This window comes from Nannospalax galili, unplaced genomic scaffold (assembly GCF_000622305.1).
Source record: "Nannospalax galili isolate Female #2095 unplaced genomic scaffold, S.galili_v1.0 scaffold267, whole genome shotgun sequence".
In the NCBI taxonomy this organism is placed as follows: Eukaryota; Metazoa; Chordata; class Mammalia; order Rodentia; family Spalacidae; genus Nannospalax; species Nannospalax galili.
In genome coordinates, this window is record NW_008357518.1 from 683,629 (window position 1) to 701,409 (window position 17,781).

The following is a 17,781-nucleotide window of genomic DNA, read 5'->3' on the forward strand; positions in this document are numbered from 1 at the left end:
AGAGAGCCAGGGAGCTGAAAGCAAGTGGGCCCCCGCTCTTTGGGGTCAGGGGCAGGATCGACCGTCGATCTGAACCACAGAAACTCAACCACTTGAAGTGATGTGCAGGAGAGGCTATAGGATCAGCACAGGGAGGGGGTGACTCTGACCCCGACTTTTGCCTTTGAATTTGAGATGCACTTCTTTTCCTGCATTGTCTGGACGAAGTTGCTTTAATGATGTCAAACACATGTCCAGCTCTTTCTACCACTAGGTATGGATTATTAATCCATGGTGATGTCCTTTGGGCTTGAGCCCATCACACAGACTTCCCAACTACAGTGACACCCTGGGACAAAGCAGAGGACACAGACCTTTTTGGATAGAAGGTATAGAGAAAGCAGATGGAAGTGAGGGTCAGTTTGATGTCCTACATAGGGCTGAGGGACATCTCATAATGGCTGCAGAAATGGGCTCTGCCTCTGGGGTAGTGACATCACTGTTCCCCTCAAAGAGCAGGTTCAGCAGCGGTCTCGCCTGCCTCCTTCCTGACTTCGTCATGATTCAGCGCTTCCTTTCACCCAAAGCTCCACCCAGGGAGGAAGCCACTGCCAGGAACTGCAGCTCTCTCACGTACCATAAACGTCCAGACCGGGTGAGTCTGCTGAGTCCTCCTCCCATTTGCTGAGGTCTTTCCCTTAATGGACAATCCTTTGCTCAATAGCAACCCCCAATGCCCTAGGCAGACGCAGGAAGGGCCAGGGTCCTTTGAAGTCTGGGCTGGTGGCGCCCCTGAGATCATGTAGCAGACAGTCCAGGGAGACCTGGAGCTGGTCAGAGGATATGTGCACACATGCCAGAGGGGCTTTTAGGCAGCTTAACAGTTTAGGGTATAGGGGGACCCCCCAAGGCCTTTTTTTAATATCCTCTGTCTCTTTCCAACTAATGTGGCACAGAATGTCTTGAGACTCACAGGAGAGCTCTGCTTTTTGATGGAATTGTCCAGAAGGACTGTACTGGCTCAAGGAGTAGGGGGCGCACTTAGGGATGGTGCCACTCAAGAAACCAGAGTGTTGTGTTATAGGAGGATGCCAGGGTGTCCCGGGGGCCAAGCCCCCATTGCTTTCCCTAGAGGAGTCATAGCATGCAGCCCTGTTTCTTCACACTCCCACCAGTCCTAAGGCTCCCTGCCTGCTCCCCTCATCCTCTTTCTTTACATCTTCAGAATAAGACATCTTTGAAAGGCAGCTGTTATTTCCAGTAGTAAACTAAGTATGGTTGCTGATTTAGACGTGGCTACACTGAGTTGTATCTATAGTGTAGGCCGCCTGTGACATCTGCACACTTGGGAGCCACAGAACCCCTTTCTGCCTGCCTTCCATGCCCCGCCCAAGACTCAGCCACACTTATGGTGTCATCACAGGTCAAGATAAACCTTCCAGTCAGTATAAATCATGTTATAGGAGCTTGGGGAGCGCCCAAAAAGTTAAGTTTACACAACCTCATCCCAATCATTCTTCAATTTCTGAATTTCCCTAAACAGTTGTGAATGACCTATACTTTAGTCCCCCTAAAAGTCAGAAGGCCCCCAGCACCTCTGTTCCACCTCCTTCACTGAATGCTCCTTCCACCAAGCCTACTAAGGAACCATTATGGTTTAGGCTCCATCTAGCCATCTCCAAGCTCAAGTTCAATTTGGGGACTAAAAAATAGGAGACTATCTCCTCTTTCTCTCTCTCCCAAGGTCCTACTCTATAGCTTAGACTGGACTCAAAAATAAGTGACTATTCCCCCTGACACCCCAAGTTCCCACTCTACAGTCCAGGCTGGTCTCAAGCTTGTAATTCTCCTGCCTCAGCCTCATGAGTGCTGGGATGGTAAGCCTTTTCCTAGTGAAGATCTACTTTGGGCTCTTTTTCTCTTTGTCTTAGACTGATAGAGGAAGAGAGGGTGGTTAAGGTGGAGGACAGTGAGCACCTCATCACCTTGGCTTATTTTGTGAGAAACAGCAGCAGCAAAGGTGCCTGAGGCCCCTGCAGTACTTTGGGGGACATAAGATAATCACAGTGAGGCTGGGTGCTGTAGACACCTTAACTGACTTCCCTCAACTAAGCACCAAGTGTGTCAAATCCTGAAGACTCCCTCTCCATCTGGAAAACTTGTCACAGTAACTGCTGTAAGGACATACTGTCTCTCTCACGTCCTCTTTCAATGATCTAATTTGGTCTTTTCTGCAAACAGTGATTTCCTGCATAAAAATGTTCCCAGTTGTTTTTTTCTACTTAGAAATTAACAGCTGAATTTCCTCTGAGCTCCATCTCAAGTTCATCTGTGACAAGCGGTACCCTGAAGAGATGTTGCTAAGAAGCTCCTCATCTCTACTGATGACATTAGTGAGGCTGAAGGCTTGGGCCACAGAGCCCAAAGACGATTCAGATCTGCCAACCACAAGCCACCAATTCCTTCTAAAGTGAGTGCACTGTTCATTCTTTTTATGAGGCATACAGTTCCCAGAAACTGTCTCACAGATGCATAAGAAATCAGAATAAAACTCCAAACAAAAACCTAGCTTTAATTCAGCATGTGCTACCGGCCAGCATCCAGAAGCTGGGGCTGGGGAGGCTGGGATTAGACGGGGAAGGAGAAGCTCCTGTCTTCAGGGCACAGAAAACCAGGCACCCTTGCCCTTGCAAAATCGAGGCTTACAAGTCAGGAAAACAATGTGTTATACTTTGGACCTGAAGTGTCCCCCACAGGCTCACCTGTTGAGCACTTGGTCTATAGCTGGTGGCACTATGTAGGGAGGATGTGAAACTTTTAGGAGATAGGGCCTAGCCAGGGAAAAGTAGATGCACTAAGAGCAGGCCTTTGAAGGTCAGAACCTGGTTCCTATCCCACTTGCTTCTTCCTGTCCACTATGATGTGAACAGGCTCCCGCACCTACCCCCATTGCTATGACCTGACCTGTTCATACCACCATGATTTTCCCACCACAAGAGCCTGAAACGGTGAATCAAAATAAATCTTCCTTCCTTTATGTTGCTTCTTTCAGGTGCTGTGGCCACAGCAGCACAGAAGTAATTCATCCTCACTTACTCCTTTCCCTGGTTGCAGAATGCTGCACTCCCCCATCTCAAGTGCCAGGTCTCTGAGGTCCTCACTTCAGCTTCTCGCCCCAGGCTGGGTTTTGTTTGCAGCATGTACTGGCTGGGTGGACCCGGGGCTGGCCGGATCCCCTCCTGCTCTAGCCAAACAATCTGGTAAAGCAGCTCTGGTTCCTTAGAGCTGTTGCGGGGGGGGGGGCATTTTAGCTTTGCCCTCTCTTCTCGCCATTAGTTTTCCACGCCATCTTGCTCTTTTCCAATGCATGGTGGAAGATCCCAGCAGCACCGGGCCCTGGCTTGGCTTAGCTGATTGTCTACCCTTAAGTTTATGGACAATTTTTAAAAAATTGAGACAGGGTCTCACTAGGTAGTCCTGGCTGGTTTGGAACTTGCTGTATAGATCAGGCTGGCCTCAAACTCACAGTGATCCACCTGCTTCTGTCTCTTGAGTACTGGGATTAAAGGTGTGTGCCACGATGCCTGGTGAAGACTTTTTTTTTTGTCTAACTACGGAAACGTTTATGGAATACAAAACACATATGAAGATGCCTCAATAAGGGCTCGTAAAATTTATTTTTAAATTAGTGCAGGATAATTTAGCAACAAACAGCCCATATGGTAGTTGAGGCCTATTTGGAAGAGTTCCTGTGTAGATTTAGAACCTTGGGAAGAACAGTAACTTTGAGGCTTTGATACCATCCTGTTTACCTTAGAAGTATTTCCTTGAATGGATCACATTAAAATGTCAAAGCATCTATAAAGTATCCATGCTGGGGTCCGAACCAGGGCCTGTGCATCTTAGGCAAGTGCTCTAACATTGAGATATAGCCCCAGCTGCAATGCTCTATTTTTAACTGTGTTTGCTTTTTTTTCTAAAGCTGCTCTGAAAACTACTAGGGACACAGATGTACAAAGAGAACACATTGCAGTGATTCACTGCACATATCCCATGTACATGTGACAGGGCCAGTGTTCAATAGGTGCATTTTGAAACTTCTGTTATGACCTACAGAAGAGCCAGCGGGGAGCCCATGGAGGCATGCAGAGGCCAACGCTGCTGTCAGGCATGAAGGCCAGTGCAGCAGCTCACCATGGAACTGCCGCAGAGGGTGTGGAAGACAACTGTCCTCTGCTCAAGGCTTTGGACAGACCTGAGGCTGAAAAGCTGATGTCCCAAAACCAAGCAGTCTCAGGGTAAGGGCCCTTCTTAGACCCTTCATAGCCTGGGATGCAGACAGAAGGAGACTGGTCTTCCCTAGGACAGAGAATAGCTGCACGTGTCCTTGTCTCTGTGACACAGTACTCTGTGGGTATAATCAGGCTGACCTGACCAGTTGTTGAAGGGATCAGAAATAAAGTGGGAGAAGCCAGCCTGAGCCAGCACTGACAGCTCCGATGAGCACAGCCACCGTGCCAGTCTCCCAGGCCCGTCTCTAACGTGCAATTTGTTTTAAGGACCCCATAAAAACTTGCTTGTTCCACTTCGTTTTGATATTCACGTCCCACTTTTTTATTCATCTATTTGAATGAATAGTGCCATTATATTCAGTATTCTGAGTGTAGCGTGGATCCATTTCCCTGTATGTTCATGAAAGATCGACTATGCCTGAGACACACAATTGGACATATTATCAAAGAGAGCCATTAGAATATTTTCCAGGAAAAGAGGAAATGGTCAACTCTTAATTCTCTGCATTAATATTCCAGAGCTGAGAGAAAATAATTCAGAATAGCCTGGAAGAAAAAAGTTAATCAAAAAGAAAAAAATACCCCCAAACTGTCTGGGAACATACACAGATGCAAACAGCTCCAGGCAGACAGGAAGAGGAGATACAGCCTAGTGACCACTGAGTGACCAGCTGAGGGCGGCTGCTTCATTGCTCCGGGAAGCAAAGCAAAATCCAATAGAAGCAGGCTTTGGTGGTGACCTCTGAACCTTGTTGAAGCTACCTCTTTCCTATCCTTACTTCATACAAATGTGATTAAGATATGAAAAAGTACCTGTGAAGTAGTTTAAAGTCCTCAGAAGAAAGGTATACAATAAAACTGACCTAAGTCCCAGCCCTGTGGAGGCAGAGGCAGGAGAATCACAAGTTTAAAGCCAGTCCAGACCACATAGTGAAAAGCTGTCTCAAAAGACAAAAATTCATCCTCAGATTTTGTTTTCCTCAAGAGTGGGTCACCCTCTTAGAGATCGGTACCAAAGCCCTGACCGTTGCCATGGGGGCAACCCAGAGTGCACACTATGGGATAGAGCCAATAGGTCATCCATCACCTGAGGCACCAGAGAACTCTAAGAATTCCAGAAGGAGAACTCAAGAGTGGCTTGCATGAGGAGAGCAGGAAGGTGGCTGCTCCCTGTGAGGGGATATCAGCAGGCCTGAGTGCCTACTGGCCAGTGCTGACCTCAGGATCAGTTCACAACAGCACTACAGCTCCCAAAGCATGAGAAACCCAGGGGGCAAATAGCAGGGACACGGGCAGAGACTCTGCATCTGCAGAGGGCACAGGCCAGGGGTCAGGTTCAGCTGGGCTGGGGCTGCCTTCCTGCTCTGTCACCCGAAGCTTGGCCTAAGCCCTGGGCATGCCGAGCCACTGAGGGGCCTGGTCCCAGCACAGTGAGAGCAGAAGGCCATGGTGCCTTCCAAGAATACAGAGAATGAATTTTACTAATAAGAAACAAATATCAGGGGCTGGAGAGATGGCTCAGTGGTTAAGAACACTGGCTGTTCTTGCAAAAGACCTGGGTTCAAATCCCAGCACCCACACGGCAGCTAACAACTGTCTATAACTCCAGTTCCAGGGGACCCGACAGCCTCTTCTGTCCTCCGAGGACATTGCACAACATGGGTGCACTTACCTACATGCAGACAATACAGGCATACACATAAAATAAAAAATAATAAATAAATTTTTTTTTTTAAAAGAAGCAAATCAGTTTCTGGGTTCTGTGAAGTATACTTTTGCCTAGCGGGAAGGTAAGACAAGGTGAGGCAGGGTGAGGGAGGGTGGTATTCACAAGTGGTGTCTACAGTCAGCATCAGGGACCTTCCCAGGGCACAGGTCAGGAACTTCAGGGTGATTTAGGGGTACTATGGGACTCTCAGGAATGGCTTACCCTAGTGGGACTCACATATCCTAGGAGCAAGCCTGAAGGCCCTGTAAGACTTCAGCAGGCTACCACGCCTCCCACATTTGGAGCTGACCTTTACAGCTGCCATTGGATTTAAGCCTTCTAGAAATATTGTGGATTTAGGTTGTGAAGACCTCCAACTGAGCTTGGCAGTGGGCTCCACTGTTCCCAAAATCCAGCACACACTTGAACTACGGTTAACAACAGAAATAAACTATTCACTCAGAAAGCTAGCTAATAAGGGAAGGACTCCCTGGTGACTTTTCAAAATCAAACTTTTTTTTGGTCACCCTGTAGCCCCAGCTGGCCTGAAACTCATTATGTAGATCAGGCTGGCCTTGAATTCACAGAGATCCACCTGCCTCTGCCTCCTGAATTCTGGGATTAGAGGCATGCACCACCACACCCGGCCTCAAAATCAAACTTTTAAGTAGAACAAAATATAGCATGGACAAGAAAATTATTCCTCTTCTTAAAAGTTAGCATTAAAACTGCATAAGTCTGTATTTGTGTGAGCCCAGTTCTTGATTTCTTTCAATCATGACTGCTTTGGGGGGACCACCATAAGCCACAGTCAACACTCAAGTTGAGGGGGACAAAAGAAGAAGGAATGTGCTTTGTAAGAAAGTACCCCAAGAAGTAGTGGCTGTATTCTTTATCACAGCAGTGGAGAAACATTACTTTGTGTTGGTGTCAATATTATTCTGTTCCCAGCTTATGTCTCCCCCTGCATTTGAGTCTCTATCCCAACTTAGAGATGGGAAGACTTGGGGAAATGTTTCCCATACTACTTTCTAGTTGAAGAGAATTCAGAAAGCCTCAGTTCTGAAAATAATTCTAATGTCTACTTCCAAGCCTATTACTAAGGCCTACATAGCATGTACCTTATTTAATATTGATAAGGTGCTGTAGACCATGTAATAAGACAAGAAAATGAAGAGCACAAGAGCTAAAATGGAGGGGATAAAACTGTCACCATTTGTAGGTACCTGATTTCATATAAAGAAAACACAGCAGAGTCTAGGGTAAAACTCTTAATAGGGAGTGATTTGGGAGAAAGCAGTAACCACACAAAAAGATTCCCAAGTCAAGCTACATTAACATCGAGCAGTTAGGACTGGCAAGATGGCTCAGTGGGTAAAGGCACTTGCTGCCAATCATGACGGGTTTGAGTTAGATACCTGGGACCCACATGATAGAAGGAGAGAATCAACTCTCAAAAGTTGGCTCCACACCATGGTACAGACACATATGTGCACATGCCCACATAATAAATAAAATGTAATAAGAATTGAGGCATTAGCTTATCTAAGGACATCATTAAGGGAGAGAAAATGCCAGCTACAGAGGTATTTTCAATACATGTAACTACACAGCGTTTGTGTTCAGAACAGTGAGCTCCCAGAGCACAGGGAGGAATGGGTCTGGGAAATGAACACAGTGGGAGTAGCCAAACAGCCAAGATTTACACACAAATATGCCTGGCCTCATTAATAATCTGAGAAATACAAATATTGTGCACAAATATGAGATTCCAGATTCTTCTGTTGGTTGTTTTGAATTAGTTTTTGGAGAGCTGCCCCATTCCTCTACTGCCCTTGGGCTTAGGAACTTGACTATAGTTATGAATGATTTGGGGTCTGTGAGCAGCCTCTCAACCAACCATGATGCTATCAGGGTGGGTGAATGTCCCTCACCCTTGCCACTATAGCATTCCAAGGGGATCAAGACAGCCATGGACAAAGTCCCTGTCAAGACTCTCTGTGGTGTATTTGACCACAAGGTGAACAAACAGGAAAACAAAGAAGCCTCCACTCTGCAACATTTTCCAACAACATGGAAATCTCAACATGAGAAACATGGAAAACTGGTGCAGAAAAGCATCATGCAGATTGGGGGAGACTAATCTATCCCTCATGCTTGCTCTGCCATGGTGTTGAAGATGGGTATCCTGGAGTTGGGGATGCTCCAGACAGCATTACCTGTCCTGATGTCAGTGGCTTTCCCTTCACTGTGGCCTGGCATTGGCCTGACATTTTACTACTATACTTTAGTTCCAGCATAAATTGATCTCTGGAGGACAGAAAAGGCACTGAAATCTTTCTAGAAGAAAATAATGTCAGTAACTTTCCCTTTAAAAAAAAAAAAAGCTGCATGGAAATACATGACTGACCCCTAGAGAATTTGAACACACAGCATTTATTTAAACAGCATTTCTCTAGGAGCGATTACAGGCAGGGGTCAGAAAGATGTTAGACACACCCAGAGGAATGTGCAGGGAAAGGCTCCTAACCAGGCCTGTGGCCTGATTACTAAGCTATTTCGAGAAGAGTCAGTCAGCCAAACTAGGTCAAAACCTGCAACCCCTTGGGAATGGCTGGAGTGGAAGCTGCCTGAGTTTAGCAGTAGGCATTTTAGCAGCTCCCTCCTTCCCAGGAGAAGGTTAAGCTCTCTTAAATGTAGGTACCTGCCTGGGAAAGCACTGGGCCCTCTGGATCAAAAGTGGTGGGACAGCAGCTTGGAGCAGTGATTTTGAAAGGGCTCCTGGACACTGAGGAAACAAAGTCAACCATACACTTGGCTTTGAACCACAAGTGGCTTCCAGAAACAGTGGCCTGAGGCAATTTCGTCCTCTTCTCTGAGCTGCCTAGATGATGTGGATAAGCAGCTGGGGGTTCAATAGACTTCAGGGGATTTGCCTCAATCAGACTGACATGCCCTTGTGCTGGATGGTCTCCTACTCCTAGCCCCATCTCCCAGCTCATTCCAACCTGCCACCCACCTACACAATGAAGCTACCCAAGGAAAGTGTCCCAGGACTGCAGTATCTTTCCACACTTGCCCAGTAACTTCACCCCTCTGAATCCCTGACACGTCAGCCGTCTGCTTAGTGCCCGTTATAATGCTGAAAATTCCTTTATTTAGCCTGCTTGGGTGAAGTCATGCAGCTGTAAGAGTGACTTTCAAAACAAAATCAAGTTCCATTCCTAGTTAAAGGGGTCACAGAAAGCCTTAAAATCTTCAGCATTTAAGTTTCCCACCCATTACATTTCATTAGAAAATTGTGCCATACTTCCAAATTTTAGAGAGAGTGAAAAACAAAATCCATAGTGTCCACTTGGCAACTCAAAGCTATATACATACTGAATCTGTCACATCAGCTTTTGTTTTTAAAAGACAACAAGAGGCTGGGGAGATGGTCCAGCCAGTAAAAGTTCTTGCCATATAAACGTCAGGACCTGAGTTCGGATTCCCTAGGACCTAAGTAAATGCTGGGCCTGGTGATGCATATCTGTAATTCTAGCACTGAGAAGGCAGCTCCAGATGGCACTCCACAGCTCACTGGCCAGCCAGTCTAGGTAACTGATGCAGTGAGATACCTTGTTTCAAAAAATATGGTGCAGGAAAAATCAAGGAAGATACTCAATATTGACCTATGACCTCCCTATGCAAACAAATACATGTGTATCCTGGAACCATGCATGTGGATGCACACACACACAAGATTAAAATGATGACAAGCTGACTTCATAATAACATTTTGCCCCTTTGCTGTGTGCATTTTTTTCTTCCTACCAGGACCATGAAGTACAAACATCTTATTGTCTTTTTGTGATCTTAATATTCCTCCATCTCTTTTAGGAGGTGACTAAAAATAACAAGTGAGTATGCACAAAAGTGCGTCACACAGAGCTCCATGAAGCACGTCACACAGAGCTCCGTGAAGCATGTCACACAGAGCTCCGTGAAGCACGCATAATGTGCTTGGGAGAACAACTTCAGGCAGAAGAGGGTCAAAGTCTCAACACAAGCTCTTCACAAACCAGAGGCATCTGGTATGGTCAATACTTCTGTCTCCTTTTCTTCATCTGTAAGTTGGGATGCTTCCCCCATCGCATCATTTCCACCTCCACAATCTCCAAACTCACGAGTTATAGTATACTTTCCTTTACAATGCTGACTCAGGGTGATGGCACATTTAGAATATAAGAATAAGTATGGTAGGGTTTTATATTAATTTAAACTATCTATATTTTAAAAGATTTTCATTTAAAAGCTCTAATACCCCAAGGATAAAAGAAGTTAAGTAATATGTTTAGTAGTCTAAACTTCTATATTTAATTTACTCATACATTTTGTTGTGGATTGGATTTTTCCTATTTCTCCAAGTGGTTATAAGCAGTAAACACAATGTGCAAAACAGAAGAAGAATTCATTTTTTTGGCATTATATAGGATCTCAAAAACAACAAGAAAAAACCCCCAGGAACTTTGTTGCACAGATTAGTCCTACCAAGATCTCTAAGTTTTGGCTAGGCAAATGTTCTGGTCATCATTTCCAAAACAAGCCTTTAGAAACAGTGAATCATGCAATTTGTCCCCCAAATGACTAATTTATAAAATGATCTAATTGGAGAAATTACATGACAGCATTTGTTTCTCAAAGCAGTATAGACCAGGGCTTGGGGTCTCAGTTCTGTCAGGCTCTGGCTGTGTGTTCTAGCAGGTTCTCTAGCTCTCTAGTCCTCAACTTTAAGAAACATTTGGATTAGTCAATATTTAGATCCAATCTGACACTAAGATGTTATACCTAGGAAGATCCCATCACAGAAAACATCCTTATTTTTTTGGTATTGTACAATTGTCAAATTAAACACACAGATTAGTTAATGAGCTGTGATACCATTTTTTTTTTCTGAAAGCCCAGTGTTTTGTTCTCATGAAAGCCAGGAAAGAAAAAAGTAGCAAGATGCTCACAGAGACAAATCTCTGTGTACTACGTTTGCATCCATCCAAGACTTACTAGACAACATCAGCTGGTGCTTCTTCAAGGTGGAGCTAGATTTTTAAGTCTCTTATTTACTTATGGAAAGATTAGATGGAACAGAATTTATTTGATCTGGAGAACTCTGAAAAGAGGAACACATTTTAAGGGATTGTTTCGTGTTCCTGGTGGTGTGAGAAGAGGTTGTTTGTTTGCTGGCCTTATGAATGCTAAGTAGTCTACCACTAAAACACACCCCAAGCTCCTCACTGGAGGATTCTAGGCTCCTAGCCCATCACTGGTAGATTCTAAGCAACCGTTCCATCTCTAATGTTTGATTAATTAATTTTATTTATCATTATTTTATGTATATGAGTGTTTTGCCTGCACGTATGTAAGTGTACCTGTGTGTGTGCAATGCCCATGGAGGCCAGAAGAGAGCATCAGATCCCCTGGAACTGAGTTACAGATGGTTGTTATGTGGGTGCTGGGAACTGAACCCAGGTCTCTATAGGAGCAGCCAGTGCTCTTAGCTTCTGAGCCATCTCACTACCTGTGATTCTTAAATAGCTCAACATGAGTTAAGAACTCACAGTGTTCAGACAGTTTCTTCAGGATGATCCAATCACATAGGCCAGAACTGTTGAAAGAGCTTTGAAGTGCCCTGAGGAGAGGTTTCCCTAGGTAAGCTAAGAACATTCCGATGGACTTTATAGATGATCAGCTCAAGACGCCTAGCCCCTGCAGTTGGCTGAGCACAAGGGATTATCAGCAAGTCTACACTAGTGAAGTCTATAGTACCTGATTCTGACAGTACACCTCTATTCATCACTCAACGACCATTTAACATGTTGACTGTGTGTCATAACTCAAACTTCAGGAAAAGACAAAATTCTACTTTGATTTTTCTAATCATGTTATACACGTGACCAAGAAACTGAGATGTTTATGTTGGCAATTTTGTTTGAAAGGTTGACCGAAAAAATGACAGACAAGTAATCAGATTTACTCAGGGCATGGTCATAACTGATCAGGAGAACAGACTTCATGGGGTGTGGGTCACAGCAGGAGGCCTCTGCAGGGATGCTAGAGGATTTTAACGCCTCACTGACACCCACAGTATGAATTCCTCTCTTAAAACAACACAAGCCAATGATTTCAAACTGAATTTGTTTTTCATTCCAGCAGCCCCTTGACCTCTTCATTGTGGAAGCATACTGGGGAAAGTCAGCTGGCAGTACAGGAGAGGGTCACCCTCCCTGGCCTTTGGGAGAAAAGGTTTGGATATTAGTCTTGGGGTGGCAATGCTGAGGCTTGGTACCAGGAGGGCTGGCTGGAGGTTGGGAGGCAGGCTGGTCCTGCATGGTCAGTGGCATAAGGCTGGGGCAACTGTAGTATGTGCTCTTGGAGTGGATTAAGACTGAGGCCAGAGGACAAGCCCAGCCAGTGGAAGGGCCAGTGTACCTAGCTTCAGCTTTGCAGTTAGAATGGGGTTGGGCGGGGCCAGGTACAGAGCCAAGCTGGGTGGGAGGACTAGAAGAAAAGGTGAAGGACATGTGTGCTGGAGAGAGGTGATGGTTTCCCAGTCTTATACCAATACCCCCATCAAAGCACTGGTCATGAGCTATTCTCTACACTCCATCAAGACCCTTCAGTCAAGCACGGTGAAGGTTTCCACTGCCTTCTAAGCCTTTGTGAAACCACTGATTTTTGAGAAACAGTTCAACAATTGAGCTAAAATGGTATTCTTTGCTTCCAAGCAGATTAGGACTAAAGATGCTAGATAGATTCCATAGGGCATGACCTAGGAGATCAAGCATCCATGAAGAGGCAGCTGCACAGTGGAGGCCAGTGAACAGGGCAGTGACCTGAGGACAGGCTCTGATCAGCCTCCACTGTTGCTGAGGCTGCAGGGGAGAGGGGTGGGTAAAATGAGCCAGGCCAGAGAGAATGCCAGCACACAGACCAGTAGTTAATGGTTTCCCCTGGCCTGTAACATGCTGGTGGAAAAAAATAGGAGTAGCTACCTCTATGTTGGAGACCTTGGAACTACTGGTCAAGGCTCTATGACTTAGGAGAGCAGAGGCACCTACGGACATGGGCTACTGGCAGGAGGCACACTGAATTTAAGGGTGCTGGTGGAGAGGAAGCACAGTAACCAGAGCCTTTAGGAGGTGGTCATTGTACATCGGGTCCTGTTAAGGGCTTCCCTAATATTACAGAACTGAAGGACTAAATCTTTTTGGTCACACACCCAGGAAGGATTCTAAAGCCCTCTCACAGAGGAAGACAAGGGTCAATACCTGAAAGATTCCAGACAGTGATGGATGGAGCCTGATTTAAACCCATGAGACCTGGACCCAGAGGGTAAACTGGTGACAGCAGTAACAGCCTGCCTTCCATGCAAGTGACAAACAAAAAGGTTCAGAGGCAGGATGTGTTTGTGCCATGGAAGAACTGGCTCCCACTTCTGGCAGAACACAAAGTGCAAATCCTCAGCTTTGAAGGAGGGAGCAGTGGCCACAGGAGTGAGGGGTCCAAAGCAGATGTGGGCACAGAACAGACACATAGTCAAGTGATGGTATTTGTGGGAGGAAGTGCCAAGGTCCTGGACTTCTGGTGACCCTGTCTCCATCAGGTCCTCTGCCTTGACTCACACGACTTCCAGTGTGATTTCTCTTAGAGACATCCATGTGATCCATAGGCCATTTCACCTGTAAGATGTGGCTGTCTTAGATGGAATTTTCCAGACACTGTACAGATGTTTCACCTAGAGACTGTTAGGGCACGATTGACCAATAGGAGCGGAAACACTCAACAAAAGCAGGCACAGCATAAAGGGGAGGGCTGGTGGGAGGGGCTGGCTGCCACCTCCCTTCACAGGAAGGAGATTCCAGCAGCCCTGAACTTCTAGGAACTCTTGAAGCCTGGTGCCGCTTTGTTTCCCATAATTGGTTCTAAATTTATTCAAGAATGTGTTGATCTCAAATTCTTCTCCACACATTACTATAAGTGATGGGTTAAGGTTGATGGTGTAGAAAAGTTCCTTTTTATAGGGGCAATAAACCATACCCTATTCCCCCTTCCCACCCTCTTTACTGAAGATTGGAGTCACACTTTGAGGTGTTCCTGGCTTGGGTCTTCATGTGCAAATCTAACAGGCTTTCCCAAACAGGAATTCTTCAGCCTTCCCATAGATCAGCAGAGAAAAAAAGACCTTGCTCACAGCTGTTTTCTAATGCTTGCCGTTGACAAATTGCTCAGACTTCCAGTATATTTGCAGCTATACATGCTACAGACCAGAGAGTGACCAGTCAGGGGTGAGTCCCACAGCTCTAAGGACCCTCAAAAGCCTGTCTTCTAGGCTGGCTGTCCGCACTGTGGTCCCTGAATTATAGCAATGACCAGAGTCAGAAATGCAGGGCCACAGGCTGGCCCGTGGGGTTAAATGGACAGGGACACTTGAGCAGGGCCCTGGAGCCTGTGCTCACCCTCTTTTCTGATGAGGACTGTGTCTGGTCTGCTCTTTGTATATCCAGGGGAGGGATTGTGGCTCCTTTGGGCACTCTGATTCCTCTCCTTGTCATGGTCCACACTGGGTAGCAGGAAGTACCTTCTGGGCTCCTTCCTTTGATTGTATCCACACCACCAGCTGGGTGGATGGGTCTCAGGAAGTAGTAAGTCTGGTCATCTCCTAATGTACGGGGTTGGGACATTGGTCTATTCTCCACATTCTTTTTTTTTCATATCTTATTATTTTTATGTGTATGAGTGTATTGCTTGCATGTGTATAAGTGTACCCATGTTGTGCAATGCCCATGGAGGTCAGAAGAGGGCATCAGATCCCCTGAAACTGAAGTTACAGACAATTGTTAGTCGCTTTGTGGGTGCTGGGAATCGAACCCGGGTCCTCTGCAAAAGCAGTCAGTGCTTTTAACTGTGGAGCCATCTCTCCAGCCCCATAGTCTCCATATTCAATCTCTCTCTCTCTCTCTCTCTCTCTCTCTCTCTCTCTCTCTCTGTTGTGTGTGTGTGTTTGAACTTAGATCATCATACTTGCATAGTAAGAACTTTACAGACTGAGCCATCTCTCTTTCTCAATGCACACTTACCCCTGATGACCATGAGGCTAAAATCCCAGAAGCACCAAGGAGACCTCTGGTCAATCTCTGTGCCCGAGGGCAGAGCACACTCAGTCCAGCACACTTGCTGGCCTTGTGCCTGCTCCCCTCTGGGTCTGTAGCTTAAGGAAAAAAATGCAGGCTATGAAATGGAAATGCTTTGGCACACTGTCTTGCAGTTGAAGCATATTTTGCATTAGCTTGACTCTGTAGATAAGCCAATGTCTGCCTAGCCCAGTAGTTTGAACACGACAACTGAACATGACAATTCAAGTCAAGTAGAACTCATCTCGGTTGACTTTGAGAGCACATTTTTAAAGACGTGCCTTTGGCATTTGGCACAGATTTTTTCTGCCATTCTAAACAAAATGTCCCAAGTCACTTGGGTTCTGCCCAGGACTCTTCCTTGTTTTTTCTTCCCTTCTGCTACCTTCTGAATATGGTGTGAGTCAGGCCCCTGCTGCTGCAACGGACAGTGACTTGGAACAGGGTGTCTGTGTATCCTTCTCTCTCCCTTGCCCACATGGAACCCCCAGGGCCCTTGCCTGGGTCCAGAAGGCCAGGAGCCTCTTTTCTTTGGACACTTCCTCTCTACCTGGCCTCCATCGGGCAGCACTGAGAGATAACCCCATCTAAGGCACCCACAGCCATGTCCAGGGCCTCAGCGAGCCCTACAGCTTTGAGTGCCCCCCTGCCCCATTCACTCAAATGGCAGGCTTCCCACTATAGAGAATAGAGTCACACCATGTGTGACTAAATAAAGAAAGCAAACTGTGAGGCTTGGAGTAGGCCCCAGGAAAACCCCATTCCAATATCTGGGGCTACCCAGAACAGGCAGCTGTCCTTGGGTGCTCTCCCAGGCACTGGGCCATCAGTTGCAGGGTGAGAGCCTTGCCACCAAAGCTCAGGACAGGAACCCAGGGCAGCCAATGGTGCCCTCCTTTCTGAACAGTGCAGTCTCTCTGCCCTTCTGACAGTTCCAATGACTGATAGGTCTTTTAGGTCTTCCCCAGGCTCTGCATGGCCCCTAGCAGAGAGATGAATCCATGTCTATTTGCTTCCTTGGATTGTGCAAAGCTTCAGGGCTAAATGACACTCAGCACTGGACACTGGAAAAGGTTGTGGTGCATCCCTTCACTAAATCTGTACTGGGTCTAGTGCCATCTCATTACAGAGGACACCCATGGGTGGCTGGGGTGCCTTGTGATCATGCTGCCAGTTGCCTCTATACCTAAAGCTTTCTAAGAATATACTGCCTTAATGAAAGTCCTCCCATAATGATGAGTGGGCCCCAGGCTGGGAGCAGGCTAAGGAGTGGGAGCAGTGCATGAGCCTCAGTTAGGGTGGCACGGGTGCACATGACCATCATGATTTTGTTTTCTGTCTTCCCCCTGACTACCAAGGTGCGAACTTTGACCCTGCACCACAGGAGAGAAATGGGGGCTCATGTTGGTAGGTCTCTGGGTAGGAAGGGATGAGGTCTGACTATAACTTCCGCAGATGGCCTCCCCTGGCTCCATGACAGTGCCTCACTGTGCCCATCCTGTCTTACTCCCTCATCTGGATATGTCTACTCCCTATGCGGTTCCTGGGCCTTCAGGAATCCTCTGCATCTTTGATGCCCATGCTTGTATGTCTAGCGAGATCTCAAGCCGGGACTTACCATCTAGACCTCCAGCTTCCTCCCTATGGATTCTTGGGCCTGTCCTGGAGGAAATGCAGGTTAGTAGACCCTATGTGACTGATTTTAGAAGCAAGCAGTTCACATTTACCAAAAGCAGACAAGTGTCAAGAGGACAGGCTGCTAGCAGGGAGCTGGACAGAAGGACTCAGACCCACATTGGAGGTGCTGAAGGCTGTGTGTCCCACTCACTCAGCCCCATTGTCCTCAGTGAGGGGGGGTGCTCTCTTCTCTGCCACTCTTGATGTTCACTGTCTACAGCCTCTCAGCCAAAAAAAAAGTGAAAACCAAAACCCCCAAACAACCAAAAAGGCACAGGAATACCATTCAGCCTTGAGCAGGGAGGTTATTCTGCACACACAGTACTGTGGAGGAACTGCTCTGTGTGTTCAACCAGTCTCAAAACTGCATAATCCCATTCCATGAGGTCCCCAGTAGGGCTGGGCCACAGGGACAGGGAGCAGCATTACAGGTTTCCAGGGGCTGGAATGGGATGGGGATGGGCTAGCTGTTAGTGGCTGTGTATGGAGTTTGTTAAGGATGAGGAGGAAGTTCTGGAGATGGGTAGTGTTGATACACACCCAACAATGTGAATGAGCTTCATGTCACTGAATTGAGCACTGAAAAATAGCCAAGATGGTAAATTCCATGTTGTAAGTTTTAGCACAATTTAAAATATTTTATTTATTATTTTTATTTTATGTGTATGAGTGTATTGCCTGCATGTATGTGATTAGCACAATTTTAAAATTGAAAAATCTATAATATCCATATATAAATACACAAACACATACACAAATATACATAAGCATATATACACACATAAACAAATACACATACTTGTATACAAATACACACAAACACACACATGTACATGAGTGTACACATACACACAAACTGAAGCGACAGGGAGCGATCACTTTCAAACACTTGTCTATGAACACTGTCTACCTGTGTGTGACATGTGAATCATGAGCCCAGAGTTCCCCTTTCACTGAC

The 17,781-nt window shown here is 46.2% G+C and overlaps 1 protein-coding gene and 1 long non-coding RNA gene across 3 annotated transcripts in view; one reads left to right on the forward strand and one right to left on the reverse strand.

The window, feature by feature from the left end:
- The window catches only part of Col4a2 (collagen type IV alpha 2 chain), a 172,819-nt gene that overhangs the window by 143,331 nt on the left and 11,707 nt on the right, over positions 1-17,781 (reverse strand). The window lies entirely within an intron of this gene.
- On the forward strand, positions 574-5,856 carry LOC103751681. 2 transcript variants are annotated; one of them, XR_003847323.1, is made up of 5 exons: positions 574-634; positions 2,266-2,449; positions 3,032-3,123; positions 4,096-4,277; positions 4,791-5,856. It is a non-coding gene; the product is annotated as an uncharacterized LOC103751681 (long non-coding RNA). The 2 variants fall into 2 exon arrangements; XR_608033.3 differs by lacking the exons at positions 4,096-4,277; positions 4,791-5,856 and having other exon boundaries at positions 3,032-4,028.